Genomic DNA, 18,184 nt, shown 5'->3' on the forward strand with positions numbered 1-18,184 from the left:
GCAGCAGACTCACTACTGGGGTCCTCGGTTCCTCGGGTCCGAACCTACACAGGTGGACTCAATTGAGGGACCAAACATACTAGAACATAACTCTAAAAACTGTTAGATAATAATGCAAAAATATTTACTGCACTTTTACTGTTAGTTTTAATAAGTCAATGTTTGTTATTTTAGTTCCTATTTTATTGTTGACGTGAGATATTTAGTATCCACGAAATCTGGGTTTTTGATCATTTTGTGATTGTATTTAAAGAGCATTTGATGAATAAAAGGATATCCCATTTTTCCTCATATTCTCTGTTCCGCTCTGTTTTTATTAACATCTGGTATCAGAGCCTGGTTCTCGTCCAGATGGCTTATAATTCAGTAGGAGTTAATCTCTCACAACCTTCGGTTCCAATCCTTCGAGGAATCGACAATTATGATATCTGGAGTGTCAAAATGAAAACTCTTTTCCTTTCCCAAGAGTTATGGGATTTTGTGGAGAATGGTTACAACGAAACAGCATCCGCTGAAACTCTCAAAGACTTGCTGAAGAAAGATAACAAAGCTCTTTTCCTCATCCAACAAGCTGTAGATGATGCTATTTTTCCTCGAATTTCTGCTGCAACAAAAGCGAAAGTAGCATGGGATATACTTCACACTAACTACCAAGGTGTTGAGAAGGTGGTTACAGTAAAGCTGCAGACACTTCGCAGGAAGTTTGATTGCTTTGTTATGAAGGATAGCGAGTCTATGCATGAATATTTCAATAGAGTAATGGAAGTTGTAAACCAAATGCGAAAGTACGGGGAGCGGTTGTCTGATCAAAAGGTTGTGGAGAAAATTTTGCGGAGTTTGCCCAAGAAGTACGAGTCTGCCGTAGCTGCAATAGAAGAATCGAAGAACTTAAGCACCCTGACTATTGATGAGTTGATGGGTTCTTTACAATCCCATGAAGATAGGCACCGCGGTTACGAAGAAGATGATGTAGAAAAAGCCTTTCATGCCAAATTGCAGATATCTAAAGAAGGAGAAAATTATGGCAATGACCATAATAATCGCGGTGGACATTCTTCGCATGGAAGAAGAGGAGGCAGAGGTAACAGAGGGGGTGGACGAGCTGGTGGTCAGAGTCAGAATTACAACACTGAAACCAGTAAAGGTGAAAATCGTTCCCGTAATTTTACATGCTATAATTGCGGGAAACAAGGTCATATAGCGAAGTATTGTCGACAGAAAGGAAATCAAGCAAATTTGGTCGAGCAAGAGAATAAAGATGAATGTGAAAGTTTATTTCTTGCTGCCTTGGCTACTAAAGAATGTGATTCTAATGTGTGGTATATGGACAGTGCTAGCAGTAAACATGTGACTGCTAATTTGGGGGCTTTTGTTTGTTTGGATAAGTCCTTCAAATCCAATGTTAAAATGGCGGATGGAACAATTCGTCAAGCCCATGGCAAAGGAATTGTGAAGATGAATGATTGTGAGATTAAAGATGTTCTCTACGTGCCTGATTTGGACTCAAGTCTTTTAAGCGTCGGTCAATTTATGAGAAAAGGGTATTCACTCCTGTTTGAAGATTTCTCCTGCAGCGTATTTTCAGATGCAACAAAAAAGAATATGTTATTTCGCGTCCCAATGAGCGACAATAATATGTTCCCTCTTGATCTTGATGACCAACAGAAAGCACTGGCAGTTTCATTAGAAGATGATGATTGGTTGTGGCATCACAGGTATGGACATTTAAACTTTACCAGCTTAAGTTTAATGTCTAAAACTAATTTGGTGGATGGATTACCTGTCATACATTCTGTTGATGATGTGTGTGAAAGTTGTGTGATTGGAAAACATCATAGAGATTCTTTTCCCAAAGGCAAAAGCAGAAGAGCTTCTCAAACAGCTGAACTTATACATGCTGATGTTTGCGGGCCGATGCGTACTTCATCTCTTAATGGCAGCAGGTACTTTGTTGTCTTTGTAGATGATTATAGTCGAATGACTTGGGTTTTCTTTCTTAAAAATAAATCAGAGGTGCTGCCAACATTCAAGAAATTCAGGAGCGTGATTGAAAAACAAAGTGGCAATGCAGTAAAAATTTTGCGGACGGATCGAGGAGGTGAATTTATCTCTGCAGAATTTGACAAATTATGTGAAGATTTTGGGATTCAGAGGCAGCTTACAGCAAGTTATACTCCCCAACAGAATGGGGTGGCGGAGAGGAAAAATAGAAGTCTTGTGGAGATGGCCAAGAGTATGTTGAAAGCCAAAAATCTTCCAAAAAGTTTTTGGGCAGAAGCTATTCATACTGCTGCCTACATTCTTAACCGGAGTTCTACATCAGCTTTATCAAATCAAACACCATTTGAAGCTTGGAATGGGTGGAAACCAAAGGTAAAACATTTTAAGATCTTTGGTTGTGTTGCTTATGTGTTAGTGCCATCTCAAAAGAGAGGAAAACTTGATGAAAATAGTGTGAGGTGTATTTTTGTGGGTTACAGTATGGAAACTAAAGGTTATCGTTTTTATGATCCTCTTTACAAAAAATTAATAATTAGCCGTGATGTCATTTTTGATGAGAAAAGTGAATGGAGTTGGAGTGAGATGCAGCCAGGGGTACATTTTTCACAAAATAATGAAGAATTTATTCCTGAACAAATTCAAAATGAAGGTAACAATGGTGGTTCAGATTCATCATCTCCAAATACTCCCATTTCCAGTCCTTCTAGTTCGACATCATCCTCTTCATCAAGTACACCTCCACGAAAATGGAGATCCTTACAGGAGGTTTATGAGCAACTTGATGAATGTCATCTTGTGGTCACTCAAGAACCAAGCAGTTTTGAAGAAGCAACAAAAATCATAGAATGGCAAAAGGCAATGGATGAAGAGATGGATGCCTTAGAGAAAAACAAAACGTGGGAGTTGGTTGACTTGCCATTTGGTAAAGAAGTTGTGGGGCTGAAATGGGTGTACAAGGTAAAACACAAGCCTGATGGGTCTATCCAGAGACACAAAGCTCGGTTAGTTGCACGTGGTTATATGCAGCGTGAAGGTGTTGACTTCGAAGAAACATTTTCTCCAGTGGCAAGGTTTGACACTATTCGAGCTACTCTTTCTATTGCTGCTTATCTTAACTGGAAAGTTTTTCAGTTTGATGTCAAATCGGCCTTTTTAAATGGTATTTTGGAAGAAGAGGTTTATGTGCAACAACCGAAGGGCTATGAAATTTCTGGTGAAGAAAAGAAAGTGTACAGGTTGAAGAAAGCTCTCTACGGTCTCAAGCAGGCTCCGAGGGCCTGGTATGGGAGAATCGACTCACATTTTTGCAGAAATGGTTTTCAAAAGAGTGCAAGCGAGCCCACTTTGTATGTCAAGAGAAAAGCAGACAATGAGGTATTGATCATTTGCCTTTATGTGGATGACTTAATCTATACTGGAAATAGTATTGAGTTATCCACTGAATTTAAGAAGATTATGGTGACCGAATTTGATATGACTGATTTGGGACTCATGAGTTATTTTTTGGGTTTGGAAGTGAGTCAAGGTAAAGCTGGAATTTTTGTTTCACAACAAAAATATGTGAATGATCTGCTTACAAAATTTAACATGAAAGATTGCAATTCAGTCACAACTCCAATGATCACAAACCATAAATATTGCTTGGATGATGGAGAAGAGAAAGTAGATTCTCAATTATATCGGAGTTTGGTGGGAAGTTTACTTTATTTGACAAATAGTCGTCCGGATATTTTGCAAGCAACTAGTCTCCTGTCAAGATTTATGCAAAGTCCGAGCAAGGTTCATTTTGGTGCTGCGAAGAGAGTGTTAAGATACTTAAAGGGAACCTCTTCTTATGGGCTGTTCTATTCTAGCTCAGACAATTTTAAATTGTATGGTTTCTCTGACAGTGATTGGGCAGGTTCCTTGGATGACCGTAGAAGTACTACAGGATATTTATTCTTGCTTGGGTCTAGTGCCATATCCTGGAGTTCTAGAAAACAACCATCCACAGCATTATCGTCGTCTGAAGCTGAATATATGGCAGTCACCTCAGCAACTTGTCAAGCTATTTGGCTCAGACGAATTTTGCAAGATATGAAGTTTGAGCAGAAAGAAGCAACTGTTATCTACTGTGATAATCAGTCCACAATTTCAATGGCCAAAAATCCAGTTCATCACCAAAGGACAAGGCACATTGATATTCGTCATCATTTTATAAGGGAGCAGGTTGCGGAAGGAAGTATCCAGTTAGAGTTTTGCAATTCAAGAGAGCAAGTAGCTGATTTGTTTACAAAAGCTCTTCCTCTTGAGAAGTTTGCATATCTCAGAGATAAGTTACAAGTTATAGATTTTTGCATTAAGGAGGAGTATGTTAGATAATAATGCAAAAATATTTACTGCACTTTTACTGTTAGTTTTAATAAGTCAATGTTTGTTATTTTAGTTCCTATTTTATTGTTGACGTGAGATATTTAGTATCCACGAAATCTGGGTTTTTGATCATTTTGTGATTGTATTTAAAGAGCATTTGATGAATAAAAGGATATCCCATTTTTCCTCATATTCTCTGTTCCGCTCTGTTTTTATTAACAAAAACATCCCCCAAAAACCCCCTAAAACATCTCAAAACATCCATGCAAAACATGCAAAGAAAGGCTGGACAGGGCACTTTCGGCGGCAGGTTCGGCGGCCGAAAGTCCCAGACAGATCCGAAAGTCAGGCACTTTCGGCAGCACTTTCGGCGGCCGAAAGTCCCAGACAGATCCGAAAGTCCTCTTTCGGGGGCAGGCTTCGGCAGCCGAATGCTGCCTCCACAAGGGGGTTCGGCGGCCGAAAGTTCCTTCGGCTGCCGAACCTGGTTTCTCCCAAATGGACAGAAACTCGGCTCAAACGAGCCTCTTGCCTCCCCAAGCCTCAAATCATGCATAAACTTGTTCTAAAACATGCATACATATCATACATTACACCTAGGGGTCTCAAACTAGCATATACCCCAACTACAACACTTCAAACACACATCAACAACATACATTGTCCATAAATCACATAAAACCTAACATAGCTCAACTAACTTAAACATGCATTTCTACCCCATAAAACTTCATAAAACTTGTTTAAAACATACATTGAGCTTAAGATCGGCTCTTACCTCTTGAAGATCGAGAAAGGGGCGACCAAAACTCGGAGATCCAAGCAAATGAGCTCCTGAGTTTCCAAATGTAATACCCGGCTAGACTCCGGTATCGGAATCCCTACCGTCCGGTGGGACTTCGGATGTCGGAAGCCTCTAGAAGGGTAAAACTATAATTTTATGAAATGATTTCATGTATTTCATGGTTTTAAGTATGATATTAAATGAATTTTTACATGAAAAACCTTTGGAGACAAACCCAGGTTCGGCCGCCGAAAGTCAAGTTCGGCCGCCGAACATGCATGTGTTTTGGAGGCATGTTAGGCCCCCGAAAGCTTGAGTGAGGGAAGTCCAAGTTCGGCCGCCGAACCTCATGTTCGGCCGCCGAACCTTGCATGCATGCGGAGGCACTTTCGGCCCCCGAACGTGGTCTGGCCAGCCACTATAAAAGGGTCCCTTAGCCGAAAACGGGCGAGTTTTTCCCCATTTTCGGCCAAGGTGAGCTTTCTGCCGCCCCTCACCCATTTTTGATGTTCTTCCTCTAAATCTTTCAAGATTTTCACTTGTTTTCCCTTGGTTTTGAAGATTTAAGCTTTTGAAACAAGTTTTGGAGCTTGGAAGTCTTGGAGCTAAATCCCTCCATTTTTCCGAGCTAGGGTCGTTCTTCCTCTCGATCTTCAAGAGGTAAGCTTCGATCTATGCTTCTTTTATGTTTTATGAAAGTTTTATGCAAGTTGATGGGATAGAATGCATGTTTAGGCTTGTTGTTAGGTTTATGAGCTTATGGGTTGTGATGCTTTGATGAACAATGTATGTTGATGTTTGTGTGTTTGAAGTGTTGTAGTTGGGGTATATTATAGTTTGAGACCCCTAGGTGTGATGTAGGATGTGTATGCATGTGTAGAAACAAGTTTATGCATGTTTTGAGGTGTTTTGGAGGCTGAGGACACAAGGGAGCCAAGTTTCTGCCCTTCGGCAGAAACTCAGGTTCGGCCGCCGAAGTGACTTTCGGCCGCCGAACCCCCTTGTGGAGGCAGTTTCGGCTGCCGAAGCCTGCCCCCGAAACTCAAGTTTCGTCTCTGTCTGGGAGGTTCGGCCGCCGAAAGTGCCGCCGAACCTGCATGACCTTCGGCTGCAGAGGGACTTTCGGCCGCCGAACCTGCCGCCGAAAGTGCCCTGTTCAGCCATTTCTTGCATGTTTTCATGTGATGTTTTCAGGATGTTTTAGGGGGTTTTTGGGGAGTATTTTAGAGTCATATTCAGGTATGTTTAGTCCCTCATTTGAGTCCACCTGTGTAGGTTCGGACCCGAGGAACCGAGACTGTAATACCCGGCTAGACTCCGGTATCGGAATTCCTACCGTCCGGTGGAATTTGGGTGTCGGAAACCTCTAGAAGGGTAAAAGCATGTTTTATAAAATATTTTCATGTATTTTAATGTTTTAAGTATGATCTTAAATAAGTTTTTGCATGAAAATTCTTTAAGGAAAAACCCAGGTTCGGCCGCCGAAACTCACTTTCGGCCGCCGAACATGCATGGACTTTGGGAGGCACGTTAGGCCCCCGAAAGTCTAAGTGAGGGAAGTGCAGGTTCGGCCGCCGAACCTCATGTTCGGCCGCCGAACATTGCATGGATGCGGAGGCACATTCGGCCCCCGAACGTGGCCTGGCCAGCCACTATAAAAGGGTCCCCTTGGTCCGCACGGGCGAGCTTTTTCTCTCCCATTGTCGGCCAAGGTGAGTCTCCACCGTTCCTCCCTCGATCTTGAGTGTTTCCTGTAGATCTTTCATGGTTTTAACAAGTTTATAACCTTGTTTTGAAGATTTGTGAGCTTTGAGCAAGCTTTGAGTGCTTGGAGGTTCAAAGAGCTTAATCTCTCCATCTCCAAGCTAGGATCGCTTTCCTCTCGTTTCTTCAAGAGGTAAGGGTCGATCTTGAACCCTTTTTATGTTTTAAACAAGTTTTAAGTAAGATCTATGGGTAGAAATGCATGTTAGGACATATGTTGAGTTTATGGGTTTTGATGAAGTTTGAGCAATGTAGCTTGTTTGTGTGTGAATGAAGTGTTGTAGATGGGGTATATGCATGTTTGAGACCCCTAGGAACTTGTATGCGTGTTTTGGTTGAGAAATATGCATGATCTATGGTTTTGGGAGGCAGGAGGTTCATTTGAACCAAGTTTCTGCCGTTTGGCAGAACCCAGGTTCGGCAGCCGAAGGGAGTTTCGGCCGCCGAACCCCTCTTGTGAAGGCAGCTTTCGGCTGCCGAAGGTGCCCCCGAAAAGAGACTTTCGTCTCTGTCTGGCACTTTCGGCCGCCGAAGGTGCCGCCGAACCTAGCTGAGTTTCGTCTCTGTCCAGGACTTTCGGCCGCCGAAGGTGCCGCCGAAGGTGCCCTGTTCAGCCGTTTCATGCATATTTTCTGTGATGTTTTCATGATGTTTTAGGGGGTTTTTGGGGGATGTATTAGAGTGGTGTTTATATATGTTTGGTCCCTCATTGGAGTCCACCTGTGTAGGTTCGGACCCGAGGAACCGAGGACCCCAGCAGTGAGTGAGCTGCTTCAGTGTCTGGTCAGAGCTAACCAGAGGTGAGTGGAAACAAGCTTAATGTTTTAAATCAAATAACTGAATGGTTTGAGCATGCTTCACGCATCATGATGACATGTAATAGGCTGATTGCATTAGTTCACGAATATGTCGCATTGCATTTTATTTTGTGGTTGTGGGTGAATGCTGTATGATCCAATTAGTCCACGAGGCTTTATATATGATATGACAGGAAGACCAGGACCCCATGCTACGGCCTGGCACGAGGCTTTATATATGATATGACAGGAAGACCAGGACCCCATGCTACGGCCTGGCACGAGGCTTTATATATGATATGACAGGAAGACTGTAACAGCCCGGAAACCGAACTGCCACCGGCACTAGGAAGACCAGGACCCCATGCTACGGCCTGGCACGAGGCTTTATATATGATATGACAGGAAGACCAGGACCCCATGCTACGGCCTGGCACGAGGCTTTATATATGATATGACAGGAAGACCAGGACCCCATGCTACGGCCTGGCACGAGGCTTTATATATGATATGACAGGAAGACCAGGACCCCATGCTACGGCCTGGCACGAGACTTTATGTATGTTATGACAGGAAGACCAGGACCCCATGCTACGGCCTGGCATGAGACTATGTTGGGACTAATTGGTGACAGGTTCACCCTTGATGTGGATTGTCTGTGATATGATGCATTTCATGAAAGCATGAACTTTAATATAATGTTTTCAGTTTCTGCTCACTGGGCTTTTAGCTCACCCCTCTCCCCTAACCCCAGGTTTGCAGGTACGGGATTGATAGAGAAGAAAAGAAGAGAAAAGTCATATGTATGTAATAGCTAGAGTTTGTGGACATGACAAATGATAAGAATGTAATTATGTTATTGAGGATAGAGTTGTGCTTGACCATAGTATATGTTAATCCCTTGGTATGTACATGATCTTATTTTATGATGTATATGTGAACCAACTCAACACAGGATATATATTGCCCATTGAGGCTTTGATGAAATCCCACAGAGGGATTAATGTTTATGTATATGATGAATATAGTGCATGCACAGGTTGAGTTTGGTAAATGAAGAAAAGAAAAGTTTTTAATTCTTATGTATGTTTGTTGATCATGTATGGGATTAAACAGGTAAACAGGATGTATGTTAGGCTTGCTACGGGTCCCGGCGGCCTTACGCCGATCTGGATCCTAGCGCCGGTAGCGGTCCGGATTTCCGGGGCGTTACAGAGTGGTATCAGAGCCCTAGGTTCATATGGTCGGACCTAGAGTGTCGGGCTCATAGATGTTATAGAAGGTCAAGCACAATAGGCAAAAATCATGTCCACTAGGATAGGATGTAGAGTCCTGTCTTGCTATGATTGTATGATATGCCATGATGATATGCTATGTGTGTAATGTAGCTGTGAGGTTCATGCTTGCCGACATGAACCATTTAATGCTAATGTTTATGTGATGTTTACTGTTTCTCAGAAAACAGGATGAGAGGAACCCGTCGATCTGCACGATTGACTGGAATACCACCTCAGGACGAGGGCATTGATGCCCGTCCTTCAACATTGCCTAGGGCAATGTCGAGTAGGTCCAACAGGGACCGAGCAGTGAGAGACCCTAGAAGGTCTTTAGATCTGGGAAGAAGCAGATCAGTCAGAGGAACAGTGCAGGGAGGTATGTCAGAAGATATGGGGGATCAGATGGATGTTGATCAAAGGAGGGATGGCAGTTTGGGCGTCAGTATGTCAGAAGAGGGTATGGGGGAATCCCAAGGAGGCACTCAGGCCTCGGGATTTGTTCAGCCACCTCACTATCCGCCCTACACCCAAAATCTCGGGTATTCGATGGGAGGTACATCGGATTACCCTAGTTTTAACCCTTACTCCACACAGATGCCATACCCACCATACTACCCTCCATATCCACAGTACCCAATGTACCCACCTCCACCATATCATCCAAATCCAGCAAACCCTACCTCAGGGGATGCTGTACCTCCTCCGCCACCAGCACCTACAGTCCCAGATACCCAGATACCTCAGCCTAGCTCATCTGGGGGAAGTAAGGCTAAAATGACAGATTACATGAAGTTGGGTGCTCCCCAGTTTGAGTCAGGTGATGACCCGTTTGTGTATTTGGAGAAGGTCAAGATGATCACAGAGGAGATCGGAGCTGATGATAGTAGAGCCATTCAGATGGCTGGTTTCACCTTGAAATGCAAAAAGGCCCGTGAGTGGTTCAAAAACTATGTGAAGCCGAGGGTGGATAGCCTATCGTGGGAGGAGTTCGCTAATGAATTTGCAGGATGGGCTTTCCCTGATAGTTCAAGGGAATTGAAGATGATAGAATTCGAGCAGTTGAGGCAAACCGATGACATGAGTGTAGACGAGTATACTGACAGGTTTATGGAGTTGCTGCCTTTTGCTGGGCAAGACCTTAGCACAGACCAGAAGAAGTCGAGGAGGTATATCATGAAGCTCCATCCCAGGTATTCCTCCTTGGTACAGTCAGCAGATAGAGAGAGTTTTCACGCCATAGTAGACATGGCTAGGAGAATGGAGGCTAGTGCCATCGTTCAGGGGACAGTCAAACAGACAGTGGCACAAGCTTCTGGTTCTAAAACTCCGGGAGGGGGAAGGTTAGATCCCTCTACCTTGAGTGCAGCAGCTTCAGGCAGTAAGAGATGGGGTAAGCCCAAGGGTAAGAAGAATAAGTTCTGGAACAAGGTCAAGTCTAGTCTGGGGTTTGGCAGTGGTTCTAGTTCTGGGGCAGATAATGCAGCTTGTGCGAAGTGTGGTAGGCCACACAGGGGTTTATGCCGGTATGGGACGACGACCTGCTACAGATGTGGGCAAGAGGGGCATATGTCATGGCAATGTCCTAAAGCAGTTCCTATGGCACAGACACAGCAGACAGCTTCAGGAAGTGTGGCACAGCCAGTAGCTCCAGCTGCTACACAGGCCAGTGGCAGAGGCAGAGGGAGAGGGTCAGCCTCTTCTTCAGCAGGGTTCAGAGGTGAGGGTCCGTCAGCTCCAGCCAGGATCTTCACCATGACGCAGCAGGAGGCTAACACATCCAACACCGTGGTGTCAGGTAATCTCATCATTGGGTGTTCTGATGTGTATGCATTAATGGACCCGGGTGCATCTCACTCTTTTATTGCACCGAGAGCCGTTCAGAGGTTAGGATTGATGGTCTCTGAGTTAGAGTGTCCCCTATGGGTCAGTGGACCCAAGTGTGACCCGTCAGTTGCAGAGTCAGTCTGCCAGTGTAGTCCAGTTTTTATAGAGGGAAGATGCTTGTCCGCCGACCTTGTGGTTCTAGATTTGACAGACTTTGACGTCATTCTAGGGATGGATTGGCTATCTACCCATGGTGCTACCTTGGACTGCAGGGACAAAGTAGTTAAGTTCAGATGTCAGGATGGGTCAGAGGTCGTCTTCAGAGGAGACAAGAGGGGTACACCTAGAGGTCTAATTTCAGCTCTTCAGGCTCGTAGGTTGCTTAGGAGGGGATGTCAGGGGTTTCTAGCTCATGTGAGGGAGTTGGATAGTCATGTTAGAGAGCCCGCCTCAGTGCCTGTGGTGAGTGAGTTCTTAGATGTTTTCCCAGACGAGCTGCCAGGGTTACCACCTGCTAGGGAGATAGAGTTCGAAATTGAGTTAATGCCTGGAACTAGGCCTATCTCTATCCCTCCCTACAGGATGGCACCAGCTGAGATGAAAGAGTTGAAGGAACAGTTGCAAGAACTGGTGGACAAGGGTTTCATCCGACCGAGTACCTCACCTTGGGGTGCTCCAGTACTCTTTGTGAAGAAAAAGGATGGATCCCTCAGGCTTTGTATCGACTACAGGCAGTTGAACAAAGTCACCATCAAGAATAAGTACCCATTGCCAAGGATCGACGATCTATTCGACCAGCTAGCAGGAGCGGGTTGTTTCTCCAAAATAGATCTGAGATCCGGGTACCATCAGTTGAGAATCAGAGAGGAGGACGTGCCAAAGACGGCCTTCAGGACCAGATATGGGCACTATGAGTTCCTTGTAATGCCGTTTGGGTTAACCAACGCCCCTGCAGCATTCATGGACCTCATGAACAGAATATTCAGACCATACCTGGATCACTTCGTTATTGTCTTCATAGATGATATCCTAGTGTATTCCAGGAATGCAGAAGAGCATGCCCATCATCTGCGGATAGTTTTGCAGACCTTGAGGGAACATGGCTTGTATGCCAAGTTCTCCAAGTGTGAGTTCTGGTTAAGGAGCATATCATTCTTGGGGCATATAGTGTCAGAGAATGGAATAGAGGTAGACCCCAAGAAAGTAGAGGCTGTAACTAACTGGCCCAGACCCACCTCAGTGACAGAGATCAGAAGTTTCTTGGGTTTGGCTGGTTATTACAGGAGGTTCGTACAGGACTTCTCCAAGATTGCAGCTCCTCTAACCAGATTGACCAGAAAGAATCAGAGGTTCGATTGGACCGACCAGTGTGAGGAAAGTTTCGAAGAGCTCAAGAAGAGGTTGACTTCAGCACCAGTGTTAGCTCTGCCAACCAGCAATGAGGACTTCACAGTATTCTGTGATGCATCCAGAGTAGGCTTGGGTTGTGTGTTGATGCAGAATGGTAGGGTGATCGCTTATGCTTCTAGACAGCTAAAGAGGCATGAGATGAATTACCCCACACACGATCTGGAGATGGCAGCAGTTATCTTTGCCCTCAAGATGTGGAGGCATTACCTCTATGGGGTAAAATGTGAGATCTTCACAGATCATAAGAGCCTGCAGCACATCTTGAGTCAGAGAGATTTGAACTTGAGGCAGAGGAGATGGGTAGAACTGCTCAGTGACTATGATTGTAAGATACAGTACCATCCGGGTAGGGCTAATGTAGTAGCTGATGCCTTAAGCCGGAAATCACTTGGCAGTCTATCCCACATCACGGCAGAGAGGAGACCGGTGGTGAAGGAATTTTATAAGCTCATTGAGGAGGGTCTACAGATGGAGTTGTCTGGTACAGGTGCTTTGATTGCACAGATGAAAGTAACCCCCGTGTTTCTGGAGCAGGTGGCTCAGAAACAGCACGAGGACCCAGAGTTAGTGAAGATCGCCAGGACTGTTCAGTCAGGCAAAGATAGTGAGTTCAGATTCGATGATAAGGGGATCCTCCGCTATGGGAACAGACTATGTGTACCAGATGACATCGGGCTTAAAGGAGACATTATGAGAGAGGCTCATAATGCAAGATACAGCATTCACCCTGGAGCCACCAAGATGTATCAAGATCTGAAGAGGGTGTATTGGTGGCCAGCTATGAAGAGGGAAGTGGCACAATTCGTGTCAGCCTGCGAAATATGTCAGAGGGTGAAGCTGGAACATCAGAAGCCGGCTGGAATGCTTAACCCGCTACCTATTCCAGAATGGAAATGGGAGAACATAGCTATGGACTTTGTAGTGGGGTTACCGGCAACATCCAACAGACTAGACTCCATATGGGTGATTGTGGACAGACTCACCAAATCTGCTCACTTCATTCCAGTTAGGAGCAACTACTCTGTGGATAAGTTAGCGCAGGTTTATGTGGATGAAGTCGTCAGACTACATGGGGTCCCGGTATCTATAGTGTCAGATAGAGGGCCCCAGTTCACCTCCAGGTTTTGGCGGAGTCTGCAGAGTGCTATGGGTACCAGGTTAGATTTCAGTACTGCCTTCCACCCCCAGACTGATGGACAGTCAGAGAGGACCATCCAGACCATAGAAGATATGCTCAGAATGTGTGTGCTAGATTTTGGCGGTTCTTGGAAGCAACATCTACCTTTGGTGGAGTTTGCCTACAATAACAGCTATCATGCTAGCATAGGGATGGCTCCCTATGAAGCTTTATATGGGAGGAAGTGCAGGTCACCCGTTTGTTGGGAAGAGGTAGGAGAGAGGTCCTTAGCAGGGCCTGAGCTTGTTGAGATCACCAGCAGGGTGGTGCCCATTATCAGAGAAAGGATAGAGACTGCCACCAGCAGGCAGAAAAGTTATGCAGACATCCGCAGGAAACAGGTAGAGTTTCAGGAGGGGGATCTAGTATTGCTCAAGGTGTCTCCGATGAAAGGGGTGGTTCGATTTGGTAAGAAGGGTAAGCTAGCTCCGCGGTACATTGGACCCTTTGAAGTCCTGCAAAGGATTGGGAATGTATCGTACAAGCTGGACTTGCCTGCTTCTATGGAGAGAATCCATCCGGTTTTCCATGTTTCCATGTTGAGGAAGTTCGTGTCAGATCCGGGCAAGGTTCTTAGCGAGCCTGATGTGGAGATCCAAGAGGATCTCACGTATGTTGAACAGCCAGTACGGATTCTTGACACTCAGATCAGAAAGTTGAGGAACAAGGAAATCCCGATGGTGAAAGTCCTTTGGAACCACCACAATTTGGAAGAATGCACTTGGGAGACCCGGGAGTCCATGCTCCAGCAGTACCCCCACCTCTTCTAAGGTTAGTTGAGATGTGTTCCATGTGCTATATGTGTGTATGTTATGTTTGTTTCGCTATGCATGTACTAGTTGAGGAACATTCGGGGACGAATGTTCTTAAGGGGGGGAGAATGTAATACCCGGCTAGACTCCGGTATCGGAATTCCTACCGTCCGGTGGAATTTGGGTGTCGGAAACCTCTAGAAGGGTAAAAGCATGTTTTTATAAAATATTTTCATGTATTTTAATGTTTTAAGTATGATCTTAAATAAGTTTTTGCATGAAAATTCTTTAAGGAAAAACCCAAGTTCGGCCGCCGAAACTCACTTTCGGCCGCCGAACATGCATGGACTTTGGGAGGCACGTTAGGCCCCCGAAAGTCTAAGTGAGGGAAGTGCAGGTTCGGCCGCCGAACCTCATGTTCGGCCGCCGAACATTGCATGGATGCGGAGGCACATTCGGCCCCCGAACGTGGCCTGGCCAGCCACTATAAAAGGGTCCCCTTGGTCCGCACGGGCGAGCTTTTTCTCTCCCATTGTCGGCCAAGGTGAGTCTCCACCGTTCCTCCCTCGATCTTGAGTGTTTCCTGTAGATCTTTCATGGTTTTAACAAGTTTATAACCTTGTTTTGAAGATTTGTGAGCTTTGAGCAAGCTTTGAGTGCTTGGAGGTTCAAAGAGCTTAATCTCTCCATCTCCAAGCTAGGATCGCTTTCCTCTCGTTTCTTCAAGAGGTAAGGGTCGATCTTGAACCCTTTTTATGTTTTAAACAAGTTTTAAGTAAGATCTATGGGTAGAAATGCATGTTAGGACATATGTTGAGTTTATGGGTTTTGATGAAGTTTGAGCAATGTAGCTTGTTTGTGTGTGAATGAAGTGTTGTAGATGGGGTATATGCATGTTTGAGACCCCTAGGAACTTGTATGCGTGTTTTGGTTGAGAAATATGCATGATCTATGGTTTTGGGAGGCAGGAGGTTCATTTGAACCAAGTTTCTGCCGTTTGGCAGAACCCAGGTTCGGCAGCCGAAGGGAGTTTCGGCCGCCGAACCCCTCTTGTGAAGGCAGCTTTCGGCTGCCGAAGGTGCCCCCGAAAAGAGACTTTCGTCTCTGTCTGGCACTTTCGGCCGCCGAAGGTGCCGCCGAACCTAGCTGAGTTTCGTCTCTGTCCAGGACTTTCGGCCGCCGAAGGTGCCGCCGAAGGTGCCCTGTTCAGCCGTTTCATGCATATTTTCTGTGATGTTTTCATGATGTTTTAGGGGGTTTTTGGGGGATGTATTAGAGTGGTGTTTATATATGTTTGGTCCCTCATTGGAGTCCACCTGTGTAGGTTCGGACCCGAGGAACCGAGGACCCCAGCAGTGAGTGAGCTGCTTCAGTGTCTGGTCAGAGCTAACCAGAGGTGAGTGGAAACAAGCTTAATGTTTTAAATCAAATAACTGAATGGTTTGAGCATGCTTCACGCATCATGATGACATGTAATAGGCTGATTGCATTAGTTCACGAATATGTCGCATTGCATTTTATTTTGTGGTTGTGGGTGAATGCTGTATGATCCAATTAGTCCACGAGGCTTTATATATGATATGACAGGAAGACCAGGACCCCATGCTACGGCCTGGCACGAGGCTTTATATATGATATGACAGGAAGACCAGGACCCCATGCTACGGCCTGGCACGAGGCTTTATATATGATATGACAGGAAGACCAGGACCCCATGCTACGGCCTGGCACGAGGCTTTATATATGATATGACAGGAAGACCAGGACCCCATGCTACGGCCTGGCACGAGGCTTTATATATGATATGACAGGAAGACCAGGACCCCATGCTACGGCCTGGCACGAGGCTTTATATATGATATGACAGGAAGACCAGGACCCCATGCTACGGCCTGGCACGAGACTTTATGTATGTTATGACAGGAAGACCAGGACCCCATGCTACGGCCTGGCATGAGACTATGTTGGGACTAATTGGTGACAGGTTCACCCTTGATGTGGATTGTCTGTGATATGATGCATTTCATGAAAGCATGAACTTTAATATAATGTTTTCAGTTTCTGCTCACTGGGCTTTTAGCTCACCCCTCTCCCCTAACCCCAGGTTTGCAGGTACGGGATTGATAGAGAAGAAAAGAAGAGAAAAGTCATATGTATGTAATAGCTAGAGTTTGTGGACATGACAAATGATAAGAATGTAATTATGTTATTGAGGATAGAGTTGTGCTTGACCATAGTATATGTTAATCCCTTGGTATGTACATGATCTTATTTTATGATGTATATGTGAACCAACTCAACACAGGATATATATTGCCCATTGAGACTTTGATGAAATCCCACAGAGGGATTAATGTTTATGTATATGATGAATATAGTGCATGCACAGGTTGAGTTTGGTAAATGAAGAAAAGAAAAGTTTTTAATTCTTATGTATGTTTGTTGATCATGTATGGGATTAAACAGGTAAACAGGATGTATGTTAGGCTTGCTACGGGTCCCGGCGGCCTTACGCCGATCTGGATCCTAGCGCCGGTAGCGGTCCGGATTTCCGGGGCGTTACAGAGACCCCCAGCAGTGAGCCAGCTGCTTCAGAGTCTCTTCAGAGCTAGCCAGAGGTGAGTGGAATAAACTTTAAGTTTTAAAGCAAATTAATGAAATGTTTTAGCATGATTCACGCATCATGAATGCCATGAGATATATCAGGTTGATTGCATTAGAATTCACGAATATGTTGCATTGCATACTTTGTTGTTGATGTGGATGAATGTTGAATGATCCATTAGCCCTTTTATGTCATGATAACCTATGTGAGTCCAGGTGTGCCTGCTACGGCTCTACGCCCCTGGCACTATGATTGATTATGGTAGTCCGGGTGTGCCTGCTACGGCTCTACGCCCCCGGCATGTATAAGTAAGAAAGATAGGGGCTAAATGGTGACAAGTTCATCCTTGATGTGAAATGTTTGTGTTCTGGCGCATACATGAAAGCATGATTTAAATTGATGTTTTATTATTCTGCTCACTGGGCTCTAGTAGCTCACCCCACTCCCTTTATCCCCAGAGTTGCAGGTACAGGATAGATCGGGAAGTCGGCTAGAGTGAAGTAAAGTCATGTATGATGTAATAGATAGTAGTGGACATGAATATGATGTAATGAGTATTTATGACTATGTTAATGTAATGAAAGAGTAATGTATAGTTATGTAATGATGAGGATGATTGAGGATTAGTATGTGCTTGACCCTATGTTATGGTTATCCCCTTGACACATGATCTATAGAAATGTTTTTATGATGTATTTAATAGTCCAAGCTTATCGAATGATGAAATACCCCATTGGAGCATTTGATGAGGACTCCAGTGGTGGTTATGTTATTAGATGTGCACATGTTCAGGTTAAGCTTGGAAAAAGAAAGAAAAAGAAAAAGTTTACAGTTTATGTATGTTGTTGATCATGTATGGGATATTACAGGTTACAGGAGGAATGTTTGGCTTGCTACGGGTCCCGGCGGCCTTAAGCCGATCTGGATCCTAGCGCCGGTAACGGGTCGGATTTCCGGGTCGTTACAGAGTGGTATCAGAGCCCTAGGTTCATATGGTCGGACCTAGAGTGTCGGGCTCATAGATGTTATAGAAGGTCAAGCACACTAGGAAAATCATGTCCACTAGGATAGGATGTAGAGTCCTGTCTATATGATGATATGATATGCCATGACGATATGCATGTGCATAAATGCTATGATATGATGCTATGTATGTGATGAGGGTTCATGTGTTTCCACATGAACCATATAATGCTAATGATTGCTTATGCTATGTGCTATTTTTCAGAAGGTAGAATGAGAGGAACTCGTCGATCTGCACGATTGACTGGAGTGCCACCTCAGGACGAGGGCGCTGATGCCCGTCCTTCAGCTTTGCCTAGGGCAATGTCCAGTAGGTCCAACAGAGACAGAGTAGCTAGAGACCCTAGAAGGTCTTTGGATCTGGGTAGAAGCAGATCAGTAAGGGGAACAGTGCAGGGAGGAATGTCTGAGGATATGG

Source organism: Manihot esculenta, chromosome 12, assembly GCF_001659605.2.
Source record: "Manihot esculenta cultivar AM560-2 chromosome 12, M.esculenta_v8, whole genome shotgun sequence".
Classification (NCBI taxonomy): Eukaryota; Viridiplantae; Streptophyta; class Magnoliopsida; order Malpighiales; family Euphorbiaceae; genus Manihot; species Manihot esculenta.